The sequence below is a fragment of the Protopterus annectens genome, chromosome 2.part2 (genome assembly GCF_019279795.1).
Source record: "Protopterus annectens isolate FY-2018-M chromosome 2.part2, PAN1.0, whole genome shotgun sequence".
NCBI classification, from domain to species: domain Eukaryota; kingdom Metazoa; phylum Chordata; order Ceratodontiformes; family Protopteridae; genus Protopterus; species Protopterus annectens.
In genome coordinates, this window is record NC_056730.1 from 2,745,803 (window position 1) to 2,757,886 (window position 12,084).

Sequence of the window (12,084 nt, forward strand, 5' to 3'; positions counted from 1 at the left end):
CACAGCTGCCTGCATGCAACTAGCAACTGGGGAACACCACTTGGTGCAGAGGCCATCACCTGGTCATGAGTATCACCTACAGAAGCCATGCTGCCACCTATTCAAACCAGCTTGATCCCTGTAGTGGAGAGAGAGAGAGAGAGAGAAAGAAAAAAATGAACAAAACAAGGAAGACATAAACTGGAACACAGAAGAGAGCATAAAAATAAAACAGGTATGTGAAACATCTAAGCATGTAATTGAATGTAGTGCTTGGTCTGTAATAATTGGATAGATGATTTTAAAAGAATTATATGTGCCAACAAGACTTGCTGTAATGATGTCCTGCTGACCAACTGCTATGAACATAGCATCTGGCTCTGTCTGCAGTGGGCCATACCTATCAACTGTACAGATATTCACAGAATGTCAAGATTTGTCCATCATAATGTTTGGTCTGTTCCTTCTAACATCTATATTAGTCTGGCAAATAGCTGGGGATAGAAGTCATGAAGTAATGACAAATACTTGAGTTTCAGACCCCACCACCTTCAGAACAGTCATTGTAATGCAAAATGTATTATGCTGCAAACTTTCTAGGTTTGTAACAGGCATATTTAAGATCTGTCCTCATGTACCCCCCCCTCAATTTTAGGCTTTGTCCAGATGTGATGCTCTAAGAGGTGGAGAGGTAGGGTCACAGCTGAGGAGCCTGACCTACCCTGGGAAAGGATAGCTCACATATGGCAACCACTAGAGTGTCTGTCAAACAGTTGTGACTGTGCCACTGCTAGGCCACTTAATGGGATGTTGTCCATATCCATATGTTATCTGTGAATATGAGTATTATACATGTTTGTATTGTAAATCTAGAATACCTATATAGGGCATGTGCATAGTAAAGTACTGTTGCAAATGTGTGTGTTAAACTGCATGTGATATATCGAATTAATAACATTCAACTGTAGTGTTCTGCCAGACAATAGTCACAGTTGTGACTGATATCTGTAGTCACATACTCATATACTTCTATGTCAGCTATATTAATACGTTATCAATGTTGATTTCCCTGTTGTCACCCATTGATGTGGACCATTGTCCAGAATTCCTGGTATTACAGGTTAAGTATGACTGAGCTGCAAGACTGTAAATACAGTGTCCCATACTGACATAGAACACAAATATATACCAGGTATCCCCCTGAACATGTGTATGTATACGTATGTTCAGCTGAAAGGCACAAAAGTAATAACATGGGTTATAAGCAGTCCAGAAAATAGGTTGTGCATGTTGCACATGTGTGTAATAGTGTCACTGCATACAACAAAATGAAATGTGTACAGCTACTGATTGTTGCATTGCCATGACACTGATATGGGTACTACAGTAGGCATGATTATCAGGTAGTAATCACAGAAGTGTACAACTGTGTTATGAGCCACTGTCCATGCCTACCACTAACAGCTATATCAACACCCATATATACTGGATATCCAAGGTGTACACACCCCTGTTGGAATGCCAGGTTTATGTGCTGTATGCCAATGAGACCACAGAAAATCATTTCAAAATGTTTCTCACCTCAAATGTGACCTATAACCTGTACAATTCTATTGAAAAAGAAACAAAGCTGTTTCAAGGAAGGTGGGCAACCATTGCCAAGTGAAGATGTGTCATGATGTTAGCATACAAACCAAGTCAAACAGATGCTGTAATCATCTCAGCAGGTTTTTACACAACATATCACTTTAAGGGTGTGCACACACATTCAAATGGCTTAGTGTACTGAGTATTATTTCCCATATGTTTTCACAGAACAGATTATGTTTTCAATTGAATTGAGCAGGCTACAGGACACATTACAGGTGGGGATTGTGTTGAAATGAGCTTTTGTGGGGTCATGTTTCAATTGCACAAATACCAGACATTGTAACAGGGTGTGTACATTTTATATCCACTGTAGTTATATGGAATCAGCAGTACCTGACCTGTACTACCAGCCTCCACCAATGATAGAGTAATCCCCCTTGGTGGACAGCAGAAATACACAAAGCACATAATAGGTTGCTGTAGTGGCTGTATATGGATACATAGGTGCAGACCACAACTTGGAAGCAAGTCCACCTCTATCTGAGCAAGCATGTAGGTTCATGGGTGACTTACTGTAAGGCTGACTATGACTATAAATCAGACATATCCACACCACCAAGGCCAATTGCAACAATGTCTCCACATATGTAGTCATTCTCAGAGGCAGTAACACAATTCAACCTATACTGGGAGTAAAGCACTCCTCATATACACATGCCATAAATACAGGTAACCTGCATCAGACAGGTTAGGTGGGAACAGTGCCAGCCTGTCCACAACATTTGTACAGGGGGATATGCACATCAACCACATTCCTGCCCTCATCAGTGGTGAGCATGTACATAATGCCTACTGATGGCGACAACAGCAAGTCTCCATGGGGCATTAGAACATCACAGTCTGCCTCCTACATGAACTCAGGCATGTGCTCACAGCTCCATCACACACTACAGTCAAACACAGACTTGCCACCATCCACTCACCAGCCACATGGAATATGGCCACTGTCATCCCTCTGCACAGAAATGAATGGAGAATAGAGGATTATGCAATTAAGTGTCCAGCATTGGGGGAACTAGACAGGTCAGGGCCATGAGTGTAATGCAAGATGCAAAAGCTATGATATCTTACAGTGTTATGGCATAGCCTGGATTATTTGCAAGTAATATCCACTGTTGATGTGCAAGTGGACAACCGTATGAGGTCCTGTGACTTTTTTTTCCTGTTTATGTCTTCCAGGTAATATACAACATCCATGGCTGCCAGCATTCACCAACACAGAGAATGACACCATAATACAATATGTCATACAGCATTACAACATATTATTCAGCTGCAGAGCCCAGGATCTGCAGGAGATGACCACCCCATGGAACTAGCTCATCCACAGTGTAAACGATGTTGGCCTGCACAGCCAAAATTATGAGCAGGTGCAGCATCGTTGCACTGACCTCATCTGCCATGCCCATCAGCGGGCTGCTGCCATTGCGAGGGACCAGCTAGCCACAGGTGGGAGTCAAGCCATCCAGCCCCTACTGACACACACTGTGGAGCTCCTCACCAGTCTTGGGGCACCCACCCACCGGACAAGCCATAAAGCCGAAGACAGCATTGTGGAGGTGGGTGCCACCCACACAATGGACGAAGAGTGTGCAGGTAAGGCCCCAGTGCACATTACTAGAACACTGTTGCTTATCCATTTTTATCTATAAGGTATCTATATGCATATGCCAGATAAGATAGTCTGTTGTTGGAGTGTAATAATGCACAGATGTGCATAATCCTTAGTATTGGGGTTTGTACTGTTGATGTGCTGAAATGCTGCTTCCGACCTGTACCAATGCCACAGGTGTGGCTACTGACATTACTTCTCTCCCACAGCTATTTAGGTCCCTCTGGTATACAACTGGGACAGCAGTCTGTAGCTGGTGAGTATGGACTTGTTTTGTTCAGGTTTGCTAATACACTGGCCATGTTAAGGCCATGCTGTTTGCCATGCACAAATTTAACACACCTACCCATAATGCATGCTGTACATGTTCATTTGTGTTGGTGTCAATTGCACTACATCACAGTGGTCACCATGGTGGCATATCTGAAGGGTATGTAAGATTCCTGCAGTATACCTCACAACCTGTCAGTGCATGATGTGTGGACAGAGATAAACAGCATGGTGGGACAAATGGCCTACAGTAGGGACATGTATGAAACATTACCCTTATACAGTGTATACAACAGTGTATACACCACTATTACAATGGCAACTGTTCCTGATATATACAACAGCAGACCACAATAACACATTCCACACCTTTTCAACCAGTAATGTGATCCTAACATGAGCAATGAATGTGTAATATAGAATCCTATGTTAGGACAAAAAATATGGGGTATACAAACCTTACAAACACTGGAAGTTTATGTGTGCACACACTCTAAATAACATATTGTGGAGGCAGCTTGTGATGTATTGACAGCATTCACTCTTCTAGAGTACACACCTGCCATCAAGTACAGGGCCTCAATGTCACACCAAGTAATGATCTGCTGTCCAAGAAGTATGTCCATGACATTTGCCCAGTCGCCTGCAACAGAGGCAGCCATGGCTTGCACACATCTTACAAAGCATGAAATGGAGCCCATATCTGAAAGGTAGCAGTGAGGAATGGGACAAGTAACCTTACCTCACCATTGCATATACCATGGCAAACAGTGCAGACAGTGATCTAGAGGTGTATTAAATATAGGACAACAGTGATGTAGAAAAGAAACAGATGCTCATCCAAAACAGATGACAAAACATGTTACAAACTGGTCATGGAGGCTGCCCAGAGACCTGCAGGAACACTGAAGGAGTTGCAGAAATGTCTAGCAAGTACTTCCTGTGTAGAACCTCTGTCATCAACTGCCTGGATTCTTCATAAGTGTGGCCTATGGGGTAGGGTAATAAGATGGAAGATTTGTCCCACATGAAACATCATCCAGGGCTCTGTACAGGTAGCATAAGCATAACATCATGTCTCCCAAAGGCATGCATTGCAATGTGTAATGGTGTCATGAGAACAAGGCTCAAACCTACAGACAGTATTCATAAAGATATGTGTGATGTACAAGCAACACCTCACGCCACCTCAGGGCCACCACCCCCAACTTTTAGCTTGCTGGTGCCAGTGTACACCAAGCTGGAAATAGGCCGGTAGACATAGTGGGTGGAATTTGGAACACTGCAAAATAACACTCATGTGTGGCCCATAGTTGTCAGGCTTCTACAATAAGGCTGAGAATGGGGAGGGGTGTCAGCTTCAAACACAACAGTGAACTGAAACATACATCCAAAGCTAGCTAAGAATGGCTGCATCTGAACACAGTCAAGGTTATGAATTGCGCCATACATAACCCAGTCTCTACAGCAATAGTGAAACCACTGTGTGACCTCCAAGGACTGTGCACATGAACTGACCTTGCAATCTGGCAGAGTTGGGGGATCTTTGTAGGACAGACAGACCAAATAATGGCAGGCAAAGATGGGCCATGCTAGTATACCTCTTCCAGGAATAGTGACTACTGTAGTTCACTTAACATGTGCTTCAACAAACTATTGTTTTAAGGGTGTCCACACTTATGCAACCCACATATTGTATGCATCTCATTCAGCATCTCCACGACTAACATATTTGTTTGATACTGTACTGGATTTCACAGGTCATATATCACATATCAGGTGTTTGTAATCTTATCAAATGCAGTATTTCAGCCACACTGCATATCATAGAAGATGCTGGCATGTCAACAGGGGTGTGTACACTCCTCATATCCACATTAAGCTTTGAAGGTTGTCAGTGTAACCAGATTTTATTGCACATACATGCACTGCTGATGAAGAGATCTGCAAAGCAAAGGTCAGGCATTCATTATTGACATCAGTCCTCATATCATCCCAGTTATGTGTCAGACAAACATATAGGGGCTGTGAGCAACAGAGCAAACATAACTGCCAGATATATACACATTCAGCAATGGTCTGTACACTTGTGAGGTATGGTGGACAGTACATGCCAGTGTGCTGTACAGGTGCACAGCAATAATGTGTACATAAGTGCAGTGTGTTTCAGGGGAAGGGGCATCACCTACTAACACAACTCATGCATCCCAGAGATGTATATTGTTGGTATCAAGGATTATGAATGGCTGAAGTACATGCTGTTGAGTGCCATATGTCATGCATGACAACTGTTGGGTAATCAGAGGTCTGTGTAATATCTTTGTGCCACCTCACCTGTAAGTGTGTGTGTGTGTGTGTGTGTGTGTGTGTGTGTGTGTGTGTGTGTGTGTGTGTGTGTGTGTGTGTGTGTGTGTGTGTGTGTGTGTAGAAGTAAACCATAATGTACCAATCTTAATTTAAATTTCTTGTCTGCCCCTCAAGGTGGTGAGGTGGGTCAGGGTCCCTCCTGCAGCCAAACTGATGTTAGTGTCCATACAGACTCTGACAATGATGATAGGCATAGTGAGGTACAGGCAGGGTTGTCAGGGGCTGAATCTGTGCCATTGGTTGGCATCCCACTTTTATACACCCCATCCCCACACACAGTCAGAATGCCAACACATACCCCATCACCAGTGGCCATAGATGAGGGACAGTTGGCAGATGGTTGCATGGGACAAGAAAGTGTGATGACTATGGCAAGTCTGTCTGCACACAGCAGCTATAGCTGGATGAAAGGCAAGGTCTCACACAGTCAGATGGACAGGGGTGCTTTTAGGAGGGCTACTGGCCATCATGCCCCTGGCAGAAGTGCCACAGCAGGTGTCACCCGATGCATGCTTCAGGCAGTCATGGAGGCACGTATGGAACTTTACACTAGAGATAGTCTGAGGCTCCAGAGGGCTACTCTTCCTGCTGTACATGACTATATCCGTGATCATGCAGATGCCCACCGTTATTTTGCAGAGGTCATGGATAGACTGTTGGGTGAGATGGCGGGAATCCTTGACCATGTGGTGTCTGTGGTAGAGCATGTGGTGGGAGTAGGGCATCAGCCATGTGGATGTAGGCTAGCAACACCAACAGGTGGAGGTCTACATGGCTGTGCAACATCTCACTCCCGGTCCCATAGTGCCAGTACCAGCACCAGCACTGCAGGGGGGGTGCTTTCAACACCACAACACAGCAGGCCACATGCACGTGGTCCTCACCTGTCCCAACAGGCATACGGATCCAGCAGACAATTGTCATCATCAGGGGAGAGTACCATATCTTGGTTTTTGCCTGACGGTGCCTGTGCAACCCCTGGTAGGTGCAGTTCCCGTGTCTGTGGCCGGACACAATGAACTGTACACCCTGTCATGTATAGTCCACAGCTGCCCAACATACCCCTGTATAGGGCAGCCACATGGCAGAACTCTGTGTAGCCATACCCACACACATCACCATCACAGCTAGGGCACCTCCATACCTAAACACACCACATCTGTACAGGCCATTTAATAAACAACCCCCTAACCCACACACATGATGTCACCCATATGGCTCAGACTAAGCCTCTGAAAAACCCACACCACACCCTGTGCATATGACGATACATGTGCCACATCCCTGTCATCCATACCATCGATGCAGGAACATGCTAATATGGATCTGATGCACAGGGTGAACGTACTAAAATGTAGCAATGTAATGTTGTTTAAAGTGTTACAAGCTGGCCTATCTGTGTTGGACGGAAGACTTCTAGCTTATCAATGGGAGTGGTAAGCACTAGGTAACCTATCTACCACATAAGGAGTGGTTCTGGCCCAGAAACTGTAGTTACTGGCCATTTAGGCAGTTTTTCCATCTCTCTCAACTTTCTGATTTAAAAGCCTGCATTTGCACTTGTTTCTCCCCTTTCCTGTAACTAGTCTAGTCCAGATAAAGATTTGCTGTATCCAGAACTGTTTGTAAGCTCCTAAGCCCCCCCAAGCCTTTCTGTGTTGGAGATAAGCCTGCTAGCTTATCAGTGGGAGTGGTAAGAACTAGGTAACCTATCTACCTCATAAGTAGTGGTTTCTGGCTCAGAAATTGTAGTTATCGGTTGTTAAGGTAATCTTTCCATCTCTCTCAACTTTCTCAATTAAAAGCCCGCATTTGCACTTGTTTCATTCCTGAAACTAGTCTAGTCCAGATACAGATTCTTAGTTTTAGCACTTGAATTTGCTTATTCGTGCTCAGCACTTGTTCAGAACTTCTTGTAAGCACTAAGTTACAAATTACTGCAGCACTCAACCATCCTCATTACCTAGAGGAAAACTGTTTTTGTACTTACTTTCCTCACTTACTTAGAAAAAAACAGCTCTTGTACTCACCTTCCTCACTTGTCTAGAGGAAAACAATTTTTTATTCAGGCATGTCCAATGGTCATTTCCCAGTGTTCTCTCCTGCCTATCTGATGAATCTGGGCATTTTGGGGCAATGTAGCAATTGCATACTGTACACAGACAACCCTCTCCTCCTATCACCCAACACTACAGCCTGTGAGAGATGCACTTATCTAGCCAAACTGGAGGTAAAGGTCTCTCCAGCCAGGACTGAACTTGACAGTCAAGAGGAGAAGGTAAACACTTGCACCACACCACACTCATCACATAGTCCCACTAAACCTACACTACCAAAATCAACACATAGAAATGCAAAATCATTCATGGAGGCTCTCAATAATAATCTGCTCAAGCAATAGAGACCTCCAAAGCAGAAATGCAAGCAACCTCCACTCCCCAACACAACCCAAATGACACATAGCCCACAGACTCAGTGTGCCACTCAACCACAGCCCATAAGGCAAAACAACGTACCCAACACACTAGTCATAGGTGACTCTATAGTCAGGCACACTGATGTCCCACTCACCATGCTAAACAAGGAGAAGGTTACTGTCAGCTGCCTGTCGAGTGCCAGGATCTGCCACATAACCCATGCACTCAGGTCACTTCACAAGTACAAATATGACTCTGTCATTTTCCATGTTGGTATGAACAACCTGAGACCTACCTCCCTGGACTACATGAAAAGAGACATGGAAGAGCTCTCTAATCTTGTAGCCCAGGCAGGTATGACCCCAGCCCTGAGTAGCATCCTGCCATCACCCAGAATGATACCGCAGTACAAGGACAAAATGATTGACTTCAACAATTGGCTAAGCTTCTGGTGTCATTCTAAGGAGATCCAGTATCTGTCTGCCTGGGATGACATGGTTGACAGACCATGATGCTTTGCCAGAGATGACCTGCACCTGTCGCCCCTGAGATTCTGGATACTGGCTAAGACTCTTCCACCCCTATAGTGCCTATTTTAGGCAAGGTTCAAATGACAAATTCACCACTGTAACAGAACAGGCAAGCAAAAACTGAGGGTAATGCTACTCAATGCTAGAAGTCTAAATCTCAAAATGCATGCACTCGAAGCACTCCTTAAAATGGAGAACATCAATATCTGTGCAGTGACTGAGACCTGGTTCAAGGCTCCAGAGAGCACCCCTACATTACCAGACTATAACTCATACCACACTTTTCGGCCATCTAACCTGGACCGGAACACCAAAGGCGGAGGTGTGTCCATATTCATTAAGGAAATCCACACCTCTAGGCCAGTTGCTCAGAATAATGCATCAGAGGTTATCCAAGTGCAAATAACTGGGCAAAACTGAAATCCAAATTGTAGCTTGCTACAGATCCCCCATCATGCCCCAGGGTTCCCACTCCTCATTTCTTGATATATGGGAAAATATCAGGGTTCAACCAAACACCCTAATAAAGTGCGATTTCAACTACCCCACCATTAACTCAGAAAAATACTCATGTACCAACTCCTTCACTCAATGCTTTCTGGAATTCATAAATTCCAATGCCCTGGATCAACTTATCCACACCCCCCACCAAGGGCAAAAATATCCTAGACCTAGTCATTACCAGCATGAGTGAGCGGTGTTCCACACCTGAAGACAACTCCTCTTTGGTCAGATCAAACCAGAAGCTAATCTCTCTAGATATCCACATCCCACACCCACCCCTCATTAAGGAAACCAGGGTAAAAAAGTTCTTCAAAGCCAACTTCATGCTTCTTAAGACAGAAGTGTTGAACTTCATGACACCCATGCAGATGGACAATACAGTTACGACTGCTGAATCCTACACAAATAAACTCTATAAGGACTTACACGAGTGCATGGATCATGCTATCCCAAACAGAACCAAGACTTTATCCTCCAAAAAAAGGAAGACAATCTACAGGTCCCCTGCCATAAACAAGCTCTACAACAGAAGGAAGAAACTGCTGCAAAAGAGAGTAAAATCATATGAGTGGAGAAGCTCCCTGTTCAGCCTCAGAAAGAAGGTGAGATCCCTTGTAAGATCCTCCAAAGCTAGCTACAAAAACAAAATCACCACTGATTCCAAGGACAACCACAAAGCATTCTATGGCTATGTCAAGAATCTTAATGGCAGCACCCAGATCTGCTCTGAGTTACAGCACAACAGCATGAAAATTGCAGAACCAACTGATATTGCCAACATCCTGGCAGATAGGTTCAGCACTAACCTTACCCCCCCCACACACCCTAAAGGGCCATATCTATACAGGAAGAATGCAGAGTCCCTGTAATCACAACTATGCAGGTAAAAGCTGCACTTTCTAAAGCCAAAAACACAGAATTCATGGGACCGGACAACATCTCAGGCTGCGTTACATGAACTTCAGAACAAATGGCTCCCCACCTAAGCACCATGTTCAATCATAGCCTCATGTCAGGCTTTGTGTGGATTAGATTACTATCCCAGAAACTTCCCATACTCTGGAACAAGCTACCCATCTATGTCAAGCAAAGTTCCTCATTAGCGCTCTTCAAGAAAAATATTGATGAGTGGATGGGAAATAAGAAATGCACCCTGGGGATCACTTCTGTGGCTCTGCTCAACAAGGGCACAGGAAAATAACTTTGTTGGGTGAAGTAAGCCAGGGAACCTTGTTGGCTAGGCTTCCTTAGGCCCTTGGGCTGATAGCCTAGTACCTACCTATGAACCTATGAATGTTTAATGCTTACACATCAGGGCGTGTAGCTATCCAGCCATGTTGCATTATTGCTGTTGTGAATATTGGGGAAAAATGGGTGAAGGCTGCCAGCCTAGTAAAATAGAATTTGATACATAATTCTATTACTTGTATAAATAAATGTAAAATACAGGCTTGTGTTCTTAAATTAAAGAAAACACTGTAAAATGTGAACATAGAGATTGTTGCAAAATTGCCATCTGCTTTAAGGAAAACCAAGCCAAGCATTTCAAATGTTCTTTGAAGTTACAATTATCTAAAAAGTGGTGCCGAAGCGACTGGCTGAACACATTCTTTCTATTGTCTTAACTTATGGAATAATTGTTAGAGTATACATGTGAAATGTCTTTTATTGTTGTAGTTTCATGAGCAAGTGTTAGCTTGCTAAATAATGCAGTTTGTTTGCCTGGGAACTCCAGACTATCAAAATTATGTAATGTGAATACTGGAAAAATCTACGTGTCAAAATGATGTAATTTGGGATGGCCTAATCAGAACTGTTTGTTAGTGAGTTTAAAAACTATTGTTGAGAGAGAGACTGAAAGCATTTTGTCTTGGACCATCAACCCCAGCACTGCTTATGCTCTTTATGTATGTAAGTAAGATTATAGCACTGTGTTTTCTCTTAAGAATATCTAAAGATTAGAATGTTAGATTAAGTATTTTTCTTTGACATCAGACCTGTCCTACTGTATTATTTTAGGTTTCTGTGTGATCTCTGAACTCTTAGATACCTCTGTGGTGTAGTAGTATTGTCTTGTGTTTTAATTATTTATTATTAAATATTTTAAAAACCTTTACCTTTGGCTGGTTTGTGTAGAGATAGAAGGCTCTAGAGTACATTGCATATTTATAGAGTTCATTGTAATAGGGCACTCTAAAAAGCCTTAGACTGAATAGTCACATTACCAATTGGATAATAATAATGCACAGTAATAATTGGACACCTTTTCAAGGGCCTTTGGGTAGCTGATAATTATTAGCTGGTGGTGGCAGAAATTACTACCGTATAGTCTGGGTAAAGGGGCACAGCTGGAGAATCTGTGTCAGCCTTTCCCAGGAGTGTCTGTGAAGTTGTATAAATACTTATCTGCAAGAATGTGATTTCAATATTGACTGGCAATCCTGATCTGGCAACCATCCAACCCATCATGTAAACCTTCATGGCTTCACCCAACTAGTCCAGTCGCCAACCAGGATAAATAAAAAACTCCAGCAAGCACACTACCCTGGACTGGATACCAGTCAGTAAGAGCCCCCAGTCATATATAGCAGGCTGCTTATCAGATAGCCTCAGTGATCACTCCCCATCATTCCTACTCAAAAAATACCTATACCAAGCTAAACCTGTCATCTACCGTCAAATACATAAAAAACTAAACTTTAACCCACTCACATTCATCTCATCCCTCAAAGAATGTAACTGGCATCCTCTAAAG